Genomic DNA, 13,452 nt, shown 5'->3' with positions numbered 1-13,452 from the left:
CAAGGGACTGCAAAATGGAAAATAGGCATCCACCAACTTTACAGACAACTTCTCCTTGCTCCTACAACCTCCATCCTTGCACAGTTTGTTATTCTTCTAGGTAACATAGTAACAAATCCAAATTGCTGCTCTCTTTGTAGGCAAGCAAGGCTTTGTTGCAACTGCAATTCTTACTTCTTCTTGAAATGTAGGGACGACAGTACATTCCATCACATCCATCTAGTGTACACAGGTAGGTCCATTGTGGCGGGCAGGCGAGCGGGCGGGCTGCTTTATTGGCTGTTTGCTGTTCCCCTACTCCACTCCACTATTTGACTGTTGTGCTGCATCAATCAATCAATCAATCAATCAATCAATCAATCAATCAGTGGCTGGCTCAGGTGCAGCTCTTTAACTTACCTAAAAGGGAGGGCGGAGAGAAGACAAGGAAGGTGAATGAGGTGTTCCAATGTGAAATGCCGGAAACACAGAAACACAGACGACACACAACAAGAGGTGGCAATCTATTCATTAATTGCATTTAATCAATGAGCTCATTATCACTCATGCATTGTCCAACAGGTGTTGAAATAATGGGATTAAAAGGGGAGATCCCTTCAGAAAGACAGAAACAATAGCAAAGACAAAAAACACTTTTGGAATCTGCTTTTAGTCAACACATAAGGAAAGGGTGCACCGGTCCTGGAAATACTGCAATACCAGGTCAATGCGTGGAGTGGACAGAGCAAGCTCTATTTCCATCTCCCTGTTCTAAAAATCCATTTAATATATGGTCCCCAGATAGGGGACGTATCAGATATTAAACTGATAAGAACAGATACTACACTTGATCTTAGCCAAAAGGCCGAGAAGCGATAACCCGAACGGGCCGCGCGTTGCCCGAGCCTGCCCGATACTGCTGTTCAGCCCTTGCAGCGATTCAGCCTACTTCTAGGCAATTCCATGGGGCCCTGCAGGCTCACACACTCACAGCTACACGGGAGGTGAATAAAGGCCGGAGAGGAAGCCAGACAGGATTTGCTTCTTTTGCTTGCACCACAATGCAGTGCTGAAAGAGGAGGAATCTACATAAAAACGCCTTCCTGGCAACGCCCAAATGCCCTGCTGCCATGCAGATAAACACTGGCAGCGGCAGCAAGTGCATGCCCACAGCCACCCCTTGTTCCTTCACACCTTGTATCAGCTGTAATCCAGTCCAGTCCAGTGCTGCCTGCTGAGCAGCACTGACCAACACTGCCTGGGCCCAGGCTTTTATCTCTGAGGCCCCATTATGATGTCAGAAAGCTGGCTCTGGAATCCTGAGGGCTCCACTATGACACGTGCAAAGTTCCGTCTGAACTTTATATAAGACGGTGAGGCTCAGTCAGTCACTCAGTGTTGCCTGAGAGGGCAACACTGCAACAGCCGGCCGCCAGGCTGTCTTTTTTTTGCACAGCTAGTTGCCTCCAGGAGGCCACAAGAGGGAGACAAGGGACTGCAAAATGGAAAATAGGCATCCACCAACTTTACAGACAACTTCTCCTTGCTCCTACAACCTCCATCCTTGCACAGTTTGTTATTCTTCTAGGTAACATAGTAACAAATCCAAATTGCTGCTCTCTTTGTAGGCAAGCAAGGCTTTGTTGCAACTGCAATTCTTACTTCTTCTTGAAATGTAGGGACGACAGTACATTCCATCACATCCATCTAGTGTACACAGGTAGGTCCATTGTGGCGGGCAGGCGAGCGGGCGGGCTGCTTTATTGGCTGTTTGCTGTTCCCCTACTCCACTCCACTATTTGACTGTTGTGCTGCATCAATCAATCAATCAATCAATCAATCAATCAATCAATCAATCAATCAATCAATCAATCAATCAGTGGCTGGCTCAGGTGCAGCTCTTTAACTTACCTAAAAGGGAGGGCGGAGAGAAGACAAGGAAGGTGAATGAGGTGTTCCAATGTGAAATGCCGGAAACACAGAAACACAGACGACACACAACAAGAGGTGGCAATCTATTCATTAATTGCATTTAATCAATGAGCTCATTATCACTCATGCATTGTCCAACAGGTGTTGAAATAATGGGATTAAAAGGGGAGATCCCTTCAGAAAGACAGAAACAATAGCAAAGACAAAAAACACTTTTGGAATCTGCTTTTAGTCAACACATAAGGAAAGGGTGCACCGGTCCTGGAAATACTGCAATACCAGGTCAATGCGTGGAGTGGACAGAGCAAGCTCTATTTCCATCTCCCTGTTCTAAAAATCCATTTAATATATGGTCCCCAGATAGGGGACGTATCAGATATTAAACTGATAAGAACAGATACTACACTTGATCTTAGCCAAAAGGCCGAGAAGCGATAACCCGAACGGGCCGCGCGTTGCCCGAGCCTGCCCGATACTGCTGTTCAGCCCTTGCAGCGATTCAGCCTACTTCTAGGCAATTCCATGGGGCCCTGCAGGCTCACACACTCACAGCTACACGGGAGGTGAATAAAGGCCGGAGAGGAAGCCAGACAGGATTTGCTTCTTTTGCTTGCACCACAATGCAGTGCTGAAAGAGGAGGAATCTACATAAAAACGCCTTCCTGGCAACGCCCAAATGCCCTGCTGCCATGCAGATAAACACTGGCAGCGGCAGCAAGTGCATGCCCACAGCCACCCCTTGTTCCTTCACACCTTGTATCAGCTGTAATCCAGTCCAGTCCAGTGCTGCCTGCTGAGCAGCACTGACCAACACTGCCTGGGCCCAGGCTTTTATCTCTGAGGCCCCATTATGATGTCAGAAAGCTGGCTCTGGAATCCTGAGGGCTCCACTATGACACGTGCAAAGTTCCGTCTGAACTTTATATAAGACGGTGAGGCTCAGTCAGTCACTCAGTGTTGCCTGAGAGGGCAACACTGCAACAGCCGGCCGCCAGGCTGTCTTTTTTTTGCACAGCTAGTTGCCTCCAGGAGGCCACAAGAGGGAGACAAGGGACTGCAAAATGGAAAATAGGCATCCACCAACTTTACAGACAACTTCTCCTTGCTCCTACAACCTCCATCCTTGCACAGTTTGTTATTCTTCTAGGTAACATAGTAACAAATCCAAATTGCTGCTCTCTTTGTAGGCAAGCAAGGCTTTGTTGCAACTGCAATTCTTACTTCTTCTTGAAATGTAGGGACGACAGTACATTCCATCACATCCATCTAGTGTACACAGGTAGGTCCATTGTGGCGGGCAGGCGAGCGGGCGGGCTGCTTTATTGGCTGTTTGCTGTTCCCCTACTCCACTCCACTATTTGACTGTTGTGCTGCATCAATCAATCAATCAATCAATCAATCAATCAATCAATCAATCAATCAGTGGCTGGCTCAGGTGCAGCTCTTTAACTTACCTAAAAGGGAGGGCGGAGAGAAGACAAGGAAGGTGAATGAGGTGTTCCAATGTGAAATGCCGGAAACACAGAAACACAGACGACACACAACAAGAGGTGGCAATCTATTCATTAATTGCATTTAATCAATGAGCTCATTATCACTCATGCATTGTCCAACAGGTGTTGAAATAATGGGATTAAAAGGGGAGATCCCTTCAGAAAGACAGAAACAATAGCAAAGACAAAAAACACTTTTGGAATCTGCTTTTAGTCAACACATAAGGAAAGGGTGCACCGGTCCTGGAAATACTGCAATACCAGGTCAATGCGTGGAGTGGACAGAGCAAGCTCTATTTCCATCTCCCTGTTCTAAAAATCCATTTAATATATGGTCCCCAGATAGGGGACGTATCAGATATTAAACTGATAAGAACAGATACTACACTTGATCTTAGCCAAAAGGCCGAGAAGCGATAACCCGAACGGGCCGCGCGTTGCCCGAGCCTGCCCGATACTGCTGTTCAGCCCTTGCAGCGATTCAGCCTACTTCTAGGCAATTCCATGGGGCCCTGCAGGCTCACACACTCACAGCTACACGGGAGGTGAATAAAGGCCGGAGAGGAAGCCAGACAGGATTTGCTTCTTTTGCTTGCACCACAATGCAGTGCTGAAAGAGGAGGAATCTACATAAAAACGCCTTCCTGGCAACGCCCAAATGCCCTGCTGCCATGCAGATAAACACTGGCAGCGGCAGCAAGTGCATGCCCACAGCCACCCCTTGTTCCTTCACACCTTGTATCAGCTGTAATCCAGTCCAGTCCAGTGCTGCCTGCTGAGCAGCACTGACCAACACTGCCTGGGCCCAGGCTTTTATCTCTGAGGCCCCATTATGATGTCAGAAAGCTGGCTCTGGAATCCTGAGGGCTCCACTATGACACGTGCAAAGTTCCGTCTGAACTTTATATAAGACGGTGAGGCTCAGTCAGTCACTCAGTGTTGCCTGAGAGGGCAACACTGCAACAGCCGGCCGCCAGGCTGTCTTTTTTTTGCACAGCTAGTTGCCTCCAGGAGGCCACAAGAGGGAGACAAGGGACTGCAAAATGGAAAATAGGCATCCACCAACTTTACAGACAACTTCTCCTTGCTCCTACAACCTCCATCCTTGCACAGTTTGTTATTCTTCTAGGTAACATAGTAACAAATCCAAATTGCTGCTCTCTTTGTAGGCAAGCAAGGCTTTGTTGCAACTGCAATTCTTACTTCTTCTTGAAATGTAGGGACGACAGTACATTCCATCACATCCATCTAGTGTACACAGGTAGGTCCATTGTGGCGGGCAGGCGAGCGGGCGGGCTGCTTTATTGGCTGTTTGCTGTTCCCCTACTCCACTCCACTATTTGACTGTTGTGCTGCATCAATCAATCAATCAATCAATCAATCAATCAATCAATCAATCAATCAATCAGTGGCTGGCTCAGGTGCAGCTCTTTAACTTACCTAAAAGGGAGGGCGGAGAGAAGACAAGGAAGGTGAATGAGGTGTTCCAATGTGAAATGCCGGAAACACAGAAACACAGACGACACACAACAAGAGGTGGCAATCTATTCATTAATTGCATTTAATCAATGAGCTCATTATCACTCATGCATTGTCCAACAGGTGTTGAAATAATGGGATTAAAAGGGGAGATCCCTTCAGAAAGACAGAAACAATAGCAAAGACAAAAAACACTTTTGGAATCTGCTTTTAGTCAACACATAAGGAAAGGGTGCACCGGTCCTGGAAATACTGCAATACCAGGTCAATGCGTGGAGTGGACAGAGCAAGCTCTATTTCCATCTCCCTGTTCTAAAAATCCATTTAATATATGGTCCCCAGATAGGGGACGTATCAGATATTAAACTGATAAGAACAGATACTACACTTGATCTTAGCCAAAAGGCCGAGAAGCGATAACCCGAACGGGCCGCGCGTTGCCCGAGCCTGCCCGATACTGCTGTTCAGCCCTTGCAGCGATTCAGCCTACTTCTAGGCAATTCCATGGGGCCCTGCAGGCTCACACACTCACAGCTACACGGGAGGTGAATAAAGGCCGGAGAGGAAGCCAGACAGGATTTGCTTCTTTTGCTTGCACCACAATGCAGTGCTGAAAGAGGAGGAATCTACATAAAAACGCCTTCCTGGCAACGCCCAAATGCCCTGCTGCCATGCAGATAAACACTGGCAGCGGCAGCAAGTGCATGCCCACAGCCACCCCTTGTTCCTTCACACCTTGTATCAGCTGTAATCCAGTCCAGTCCAGTGCTGCCTGCTGAGCAGCACTGACCAACACTGCCTGGGCCCAGGCTTTTATCTCTGAGGCCCCATTATGATGTCAGAAAGCTGGCTCTGGAATCCTGAGGGCTCCACTATGACACGTGCAAAGTTCCGTCTGAACTTTATATAAGACGGTGAGGCTCAGTCAGTCACTCAGTGTTGCCTGAGAGGGCAACACTGCAACAGCCGGCCGCCAGGCTGTCTTTTTTTTGCACAGCTAGTTGCCTCCAGGAGGCCACAAGAGGGAGACAAGGGACTGCAAAATGGAAAATAGGCATCCACCAACTTTACAGACAACTTCTCCTTGCTCCTACAACCTCCATCCTTGCACAGTTTGTTATTCTTCTAGGTAACATAGTAACAAATCCAAATTGCTGCTCTCTTTGTAGGCAAGCAAGGCTTTGTTGCAACTGCAATTCTTACTTGTTCTTGAAATGTAGGGACGACAGTACATTCCATCACATCCATCTAGTGTACACAGGTAGGTCCATTGTGGCGGGCAGGCGAGCGGGCGGGCTGCTTTATTGGCTGTTTGCTGTTCCCCTACTCCACTCCACTATTTGACTGTTGTGCTGCATCAATCAATCAATCAATCAATCAATCAATCAATCAATCAATCAATCAATCAATCAAGTGGCTGGCTCAGGTGCAGCTCTTTAACTTACCTAAAAGGGAGGGCGGAGAGAAGACAAGGAAGGTGAATGAGGTGTTCCAATGTGAAATGCCGGAAACACAGAAACACAGACGACACACAACAAGAGGTGGCAATCTATTCATTAATTGCATTTAATCAATGAGCTCATTATCACTCATGCATTGTCCAACAGGTGTTGAAATAATGGGATTAAAAGGGGAGATCCCTTCAGAAAGACAGAAACAATAGCAAAGACAAAAAACACTTTTGGAATCTGCTTTTAGTCAACACATAAGGAAAGGGTGCACCGGTCCTGGAAATACTGCAATACCAGGTCAATGCGTGGAGTGGACAGAGCAAGCTCTATTTCCATCTCCCTGTTCTAAAAATCCATTTAATATATGGTCCCCAGATAGGGGACGTATCAGATATTAAACTGATAAGAACAGATACTACACTTGATCTTAGCCAAAAGGCCGAGAAGCGATAACCCGAACGGGCCGCGCGTTGCCCGAGCCTGCCCGATACTGCTGTTCAGCCCTTGCAGCGATTCAGCCTACTTCTAGGCAATTCCATGGGGCCCTGCAGGCTCACACACTCACAGCTACACGGGAGGTGAATAAAGGCCGGAGAGGAAGCCAGACAGGATTTGCTTCTTTGCTTGCACCACAATGCAGTGCTGAAAGAGGAGGAATCTACATAAAAACGCCTTCCTGGCAACGCCCAAATGCCCTGCTGCCATGCAGATAAACACTGGCAGCGGCAGCAAGTGCATGCCCACAGCCACCCCTTGTTCCTTCACACCTTGTATCAGCTGTAATCCAGTCCAGTCCAGTGCTGCCTGCTGAGCAGCACTGACCAACACTGCCTGGGCCCAGGCTTTTATCTCTGAGGCCCCATTATGATGTCAGAAAGCTGGCTCTGGAATCCTGAGGGCTCCACTATGACACGTGCAAAGTTCCGTCTGAACTTTATATAAGACGGTGAGGCTCAGTCAGTCACTCAGTGTTGCCTGAGAGGGCAACACTGCAACAGCCGGCCGCCAGGCTGTCTTTTTTTTGCACAGCTAGTTGCCTCCAGGAGGCCACAAGAGGGAGACAAGGGACTGCAAAATGGAAAATAGGCATCCACCAACTTTACAGACAACTTCTCCTTGCTCCTACAACCTCCATCCTTGCACAGTTTGTTATTCTTCTAGGTAACATAGTAACAAATCCAAATTGCTGCTCTCTTTGTAGGCAAGCAAGGCTTTGTTGCAACTGCAATTCTTACTTCTTCTTGAAATGTAGGGACGACAGTACATTCCATCACATCCATCTAGTGTACACAGGTAGGTCCATTGTGGCGGGCAGGCGAGCGGGCGGGCTGCTTTATTGGCTGTTTGCTGTTCCCCTACTCCACTCCACTATTTGACTGTTGTGCTGCATCAATCAATCAATCAATCAATCAATCAATCAATCAATCAATCAGTGGCTGGCTCAGGTGCAGCTCTTTAACTTACCTAAAAGGGAGGGCGGAGAGAAGACAAGGAAGGTGAATGAGGTGTTCCAATGTGAAATGCCGGAAACACAGAAACACAGACGACACACAACAAGAGGTGGCAATCTATTCATTAATTGCATTTAATCAATGAGCTCATTATCACTCATGCATTGTCCAACAGGTGTTGAAATAATGGGATTAAAAGGGGAGATCCCTTCAGAAAGACAGAAACAATAGCAAAGACAAAAAACACTTTTGGAATCTGCTTTTAGTCAACACATAAGGAAAGGGTGCACCGGTCCTGGAAATACTGCAATACCAGGTCAATGCGTGGAGTGGACAGAGCAAGCTCTATTTCCATCTCCCTGTTCTAAAAATCCATTTAATATATGGTCCCCAGATAGGGGACGTATCAGATATTAAACTGATAAGAACAGATACTACACTTGATCTTAGCCAAAAGGCCGAGAAGCGATAACCCGAACGGGCCGCGCGTTGCCCGAGCCTGCCCGATACTGCTGTTCAGCCCTTGCAGCGATTCAGCCTACTTCTAGGCAATTCCATGGGGCCCTGCAGGCTCACACACTCACAGCTACACGGGAGGTGAATAAAGGCCGGAGAGGAAGCCAGACAGGATTTGCTTCTTTTGCTTGCACCACAATGCAGTGCTGAAAGAGGAGGAATCTACATAAAAACGCCTTCCTGGCAACGCCCAAATGCCCTGCTGCCATGCAGATAAACACTGGCAGCGGCAGCAAGTGCATGCCCACAGCCACCCCTTGTTCCTTCACACCTTGTATCAGCTGTAATCCAGTCCAGTCCAGTGCTGCCTGCTGAGCAGCACTGACCAACACTGCCTGGGCCCAGGCTTTTATCTCTGAGGCCCCATTATGATGTCAGAAAGCTGGCTCTGGAATCCTGAGGGCTCCACTATGACACGTGCAAAGTTCCGTCTGAACTTTATATAAGACGGTGAGGCTCAGTCAGTCACTCAGTGTTGCCTGAGAGGGCAACACTGCAACAGCCGGCCGCCAGGCTGTCTTTTTTTTGCACAGCTAGTTGCCTCCAGGAGGCCACAAGAGGGAGACAAGGGACTGCAAAATGGAAAATAGGCATCCACCAACTTTACAGACAACTTCTCCTTGCTCCTACAACCTCCATCCTTGCACAGTTTGTTATTCTTCTAGGTAACATAGTAACAAATCCAAATTGCTGCTCTCTTTGTAGGCAAGCAAGGCTTTGTTGCAACTGCAATTCTTACTTCTTCTTGAAATGTAGGGACGACAGTACATTCCATCACATCCATCTAGTGTACACAGGTAGGTCCATTGTGGCGGGCAGGCGAGCGGGCGGGCTGCTTTATTGGCTGTTTGCTGTTCCCCTACTCCACTCCACTATTTGACTGTTGTGCTGCATCAATCAATCAATCAATCAATCAATCAATTAATCAATCAATCAATCAATCAATCAATCAATCAATCAGTGGCTGGCTCAGGTGCAGCTCTTTAACTTACCTAAAAGGGAGGGCGGAGAGAAGACAAGGAAGGTGAATGAGGTGTTCCAATGTGAAATGCCGGAAACACAGAAACACAGACGACACACAACAAGAGGTGGCAATCTATTCATTAATTGCATTTAATCAATGAGCTCATTATCACTCATGCATTGTCCAACAGGTGTTGAAATAATGGGATTAAAAGGGGAGATCCCTTCAGAAAGACAGAAACAATAGCAAAGACAAAAAACACTTTTGGAATCTGCTTTTAGTCAACACATAAGGAAAGGGTGCACCGGTCCTGGAAATACTGCAATACCAGGTCAATGCGTGGAGTGGACAGAGCAAGCTCTATTTCCATCTCCCTGTTCTAAAAATCCATTTAATATATGGTCCCCAGATAGGGGACGTATCAGATATTAAACTGATAAGAACAGATACTACACTTGATCTTAGCCAAAAGGCCGAGAAGCGATAACCCGAACGGGCCGCGCGTTGCCCGAGCCTGCCCGATACTGCTGTTCAGCCCTTGCAGCGATTCAGCCTACTTCTAGGCAATTCCATGGGGCCCTGCAGGCTCACACACTCACAGCTACACGGGAGGTGAATAAAGGCCGGAGAGGAAGCCAGACAGGATTTGCTTCTTTTGCTTGCACCACAATGCAGTGCTGAAAGAGGAGGAATCTACATAAAAACGCCTTCCTGGCAACGCCCAAATGCCCTGCTGCCATGCAGATAAACACTGGCAGCGGCAGCAAGTGCATGCCCACAGCCACCCCTTGTTCCTTCACACCTTGTATCAGCTGTAATCCAGTCCAGTCCAGTGCTGCCTGCTGAGCAGCACTGACCAACACTGCCTGGGCCCAGGCTTTTATCTCTGAGGCCCCATTATGATGTCAGAAAGCTGGCTCTGGAATCCTGAGGGCTCCACTATGACACGTGCAAAGTTCTGTCTGAACTTTATATAAGACGGTGAGGCTCAGTCAGTCACTCAGTGTTGCCTGAGAGGGCAACACTGCAACAGCCGGCCGCCAGGCTGTCTTTTTTTTGCACAGCTAGTTGCCTCCAGGAGGCCACAAGAGGGAGACAAGGGACTGCAAAATGGAAAATAGGCATCCACCAACTTTACAGACAACTTCTCCTTGCTCCTACAACCTCCATCCTTGCACAGTTTGTTATTCTTCTAGGTAACATAGTAACAAATCCAAATTGCTGCTCTCTTTGTAGGCAAGCAAGGCTTTGTTGCAACTGCAATTCTTACTTCTTCTTGAAATGTAGGGACGACAGTACATTCCATCACATCCATCTAGTGTACACAGGTAGGTCCATTGTGGCGGGCAGGCGAGCGGGCGGGCTGCTTTATTGGCTGTTTGCTGTTCCCCTACTCCACTCCACTATTTGACTGTTGTGCTGCATCAATCAATCAATCAATCAATCAATCAATCAATCAATCAATCAATCAATCAATCAGTGGCTGGCTCAGGTGCAGCTCTTTAACTTACCTAAAAGGGAGGGCGGAGAGAAGACAAGGAAGGTGAATGAGGTGTTCCAATGTGAAATGCCGGAAACACAGAAACACAGACGACACACAACAAGAGGTGGCAATCTATTCATTAATTGCATTTAATCAATGAGCTCATTATCACTCATGCATTGTCCAACAGGTGTTGAAATAATGGGATTAAAAGGGGAGATCCCTTCAGAAAGACAGAAACAATAGCAAAGACAAAAAACACTTTTGGAATCTGCTTTTAGTCAACACATAAGGAAAGGGTGCACCGGTCCTGGAAATACTGCAATACCAGGTCAATGCGTGGAGTGGACAGAGCAAGCTCTATTTCCATCTCCCTGTTCTAAAAATCCATTTAATATATGGTCCCCAGATAGGGGACGTATCAGATATTAAACTGATAAGAACAGATACTACACTTGATCTTAGCCAAAAGGCCGAGAAGCGATAACCCGAACGGGCCGCGCGTTGCCCGAGCCTGCCCGATACTGCTGTTCAGCCCTTGCAGCGATTCAGCCTACTTCTAGGCAATTCCATGGGGCCCTGCAGGCTCACACACTCACAGCTAGAAGCCAGACAGGATTTGCTTCTTTTGCTTGCACCACAATGCAGTGCTGAAAGAGGAGGAATCTACATAAAAACGCCTTCCTGGCAACGCCCAAATGCCCTGCTGCCATGCAGATAAACACTGGCAGCGGCAGCAAGTGCATGCCCACAGCCACCCCTTGTTCCTTCACACCTTGTATCAGCTGTAATCCAGTCCAGTCCAGTGCTGCCTGCTGAGCAGCACTGACCAACACTGCCTGGGCCCAGGCTTTTATCTCTGAGGCCCCATTATGATGTCAGAAAGCTGGCTCTGGAATCCTGAGGGCTCCACTATGACACGTGCAAAGTTCCGTCTGAACTTTATATAAGACGGTGAGGCTCAGTCAGTCACTCAGTGTTGCCTGAGAGGGCAACACTGCAACAGCCGGCCGCCAGGCTGTCTTTTTTTTGCACAGCTAGTTGCCTCCAGGAGGCCACAAGAGGGAGACAAGGGACTGCAAAATGGAAAATAGGCATCCACCAACTTTACAGACAACTTCTCCTTGCTCCTACAACCTCCATCCTTGCACAGTTTGTTATTCTTCTAGGTAACATAGTAACAAATCCAAATTGCTGCTCTCTTTGTAGGCAAGCAAGGCTTTGTTGCAACTGCAATTCTTACTTCTTCTTGAAATGTAGGGACGACAGTACATTCCATCACATCCATCTAGTGTACACAGGTAGGTCCATTGTGGCGGGCAGGCGAGCGGGCGGGCTGCTTTATTGGCTGTTTGCTGTTCCCCTACTCCACTCCACTATTTGACTGTTGTGCTGCATCAATCAATCAATCAATCAATCAATCAATCAATCAATCAGTGGCTGGCTCAGGTGCAGCTCTTTAACTTACCTAAAAGGGAGGGCGGAGAGAAGACAAGGAAGGTGAATGAGGTGTTCCAATGTGAAATGTCGGAAACACAGAAACACAGACGACACACAACAAGAGGTGGCAATCTATTCATTAATTGCATTTAATCAATGAGCTCATTATCACTCATGCATTGTCCAACAGGTGTTGAAATAATGGGATTAAAAGGGGAGATCCCTTCAGAAAGACAGAAACAATAGCAAAGACAAAAAACACTTTTGGAATCTGCTTTTAGTCAACACATAAGTAAAGGGTGCACCGGTCCTGGAAATACTGCAATACCAGGTCAATGCGTGGAGTGGACAGAGCAAGCTCTATTTCCATCTCCCTGTTCTAAAAATCCATTTAATATATGGTCCCCAGATAGGGGACGTATCAGATATTAAACTGATAAGAACAGATACTACACTTGATCTTAGCCAAAAGGCCGAGAAGCGATAACCCGAACGGGCCGCGCGTTGCCCGAGCCTGCCCGATACTGCTGTTCAGCCCTTGCAGCGATTCAGCCTACTTCTAGGCAATTCCATGGGGCCCTGCAGGCTCACACACTCACAGCTACACGGGAGGTGAATAAAGGCCGGAGAGGAAGCCAGACAGGATTTGCTTCTTTTGCTTGCACCACAATGCAGTGCTGAAAGAGGAGGAATCTACATAAAAACGCCTTCCTGGCAACGCCCAAATGCCCTGCTGCCATGCAGATAAACACTGGCAGCGGCAGCAAGTGCATGCCCACAGCCACCCCTTGTTCCTTCACACCTTGTATCAGCTGTAATCCAGTCCAGTCCAGTGCTGCCTGCTGAGCAGCACTGACCAACACTGCCTGGGCCCAGGCTTTTATCTCTGAGGCCCCATTATGATGTCAGAAAGCTGGCTCTGGAATCCTGAGGGCTCCACTATGACACGTGCAAAGTTCCGTCTGAACTTTATATAAGACGGTGAGGCTCAGTCAGTCACTCAGTGTTGCCTGAGAGGGCAACACTGCAACAGCCGGCCGCCAGGCTGTCTTTTTTTTGCACAGCTAGTTGCCTCCAGGAGGCCACAAGAGGGAGACAAGGGACTGCAAAATGGAAAATAGGCATCCACCAACTTTACAGACAACTTCTCCTTGCTCCTACAACCTCCATCCTTGCACAGTTTGTTATTCTTCTAGGTAACATAGTAACAAATCTAAATTGCTGCTCTCTTTGTAGGCAAGCAAGGCTTTGTTGCAACTGCAAT

General features: G+C 47.7%; 9 non-coding genes across 9 annotated transcripts; all 9 read right to left on the bottom strand.

Moving 5' to 3' along the window:
• Nucleotides 1-665: 665 nt before the first annotated feature.
• LOC142687052 (U2 spliceosomal RNA) lies at nucleotides 666-856 on the bottom strand. Its single transcript, XR_012856334.1, has one exon. It is a non-coding gene; the product is annotated as a U2 spliceosomal RNA (small nuclear RNA).
• A 1,300-nt stretch (nucleotides 857-2,156) lies between these two features.
• LOC142687049 (U2 spliceosomal RNA) lies at nucleotides 2,157-2,347 on the bottom strand. The gene has a single exon (XR_012856332.1). It is a non-coding gene; the product is annotated as a U2 spliceosomal RNA (small nuclear RNA).
• Nucleotides 2,348-3,631: 1,284 nt separating this feature from the next.
• Nucleotides 3,632-3,822, bottom strand: LOC142687048 (U2 spliceosomal RNA). Its single transcript, XR_012856331.1, has one exon. It is a non-coding gene; the product is annotated as a U2 spliceosomal RNA (small nuclear RNA).
• A 1,288-nt stretch (nucleotides 3,823-5,110) lies between these two features.
• On the bottom strand, nucleotides 5,111-5,301 carry LOC142687047 (U2 spliceosomal RNA). The gene has a single exon (XR_012856330.1). It is a non-coding gene; the product is annotated as a U2 spliceosomal RNA (small nuclear RNA).
• Nucleotides 5,302-6,594: 1,293 nt separating this feature from the next.
• Nucleotides 6,595-6,785, bottom strand: LOC142687046 (U2 spliceosomal RNA). Its single transcript, XR_012856329.1, has one exon. It is a non-coding gene; the product is annotated as a U2 spliceosomal RNA (small nuclear RNA).
• Nucleotides 6,786-8,064: 1,279 nt separating this feature from the next.
• Nucleotides 8,065-8,255, bottom strand: LOC142687045 (U2 spliceosomal RNA). The gene has a single exon (XR_012856328.1). It is a non-coding gene; the product is annotated as a U2 spliceosomal RNA (small nuclear RNA).
• Nucleotides 8,256-9,559: 1,304 nt separating this feature from the next.
• On the bottom strand, nucleotides 9,560-9,750 carry LOC142687044 (U2 spliceosomal RNA). Its single transcript, XR_012856327.1, has one exon. It is a non-coding gene; the product is annotated as a U2 spliceosomal RNA (small nuclear RNA).
• A 1,292-nt stretch (nucleotides 9,751-11,042) lies between these two features.
• Nucleotides 11,043-11,233, bottom strand: LOC142687043 (U2 spliceosomal RNA). Its single transcript, XR_012856326.1, has one exon. It is a non-coding gene; the product is annotated as a U2 spliceosomal RNA (small nuclear RNA).
• A 1,249-nt stretch (nucleotides 11,234-12,482) lies between these two features.
• LOC142687042 (U2 spliceosomal RNA) lies at nucleotides 12,483-12,673 on the bottom strand. Its single transcript, XR_012856325.1, has one exon. It is a non-coding gene; the product is annotated as a U2 spliceosomal RNA (small nuclear RNA).
• Between the last annotated feature and the right edge of the window lie 779 nt (nucleotides 12,674-13,452).

Source organism: Rhinoderma darwinii (assembly GCF_050947455.1).
Source record: "Rhinoderma darwinii isolate aRhiDar2 chromosome 5 unlocalized genomic scaffold, aRhiDar2.hap1 SUPER_5_unloc_19, whole genome shotgun sequence".
In the NCBI taxonomy this organism is placed as follows: Eukaryota; Metazoa; Chordata; class Amphibia; order Anura; family Rhinodermatidae; genus Rhinoderma; species Rhinoderma darwinii.
This window is presented reverse-complemented; position numbering and strand designations above follow the sequence as displayed.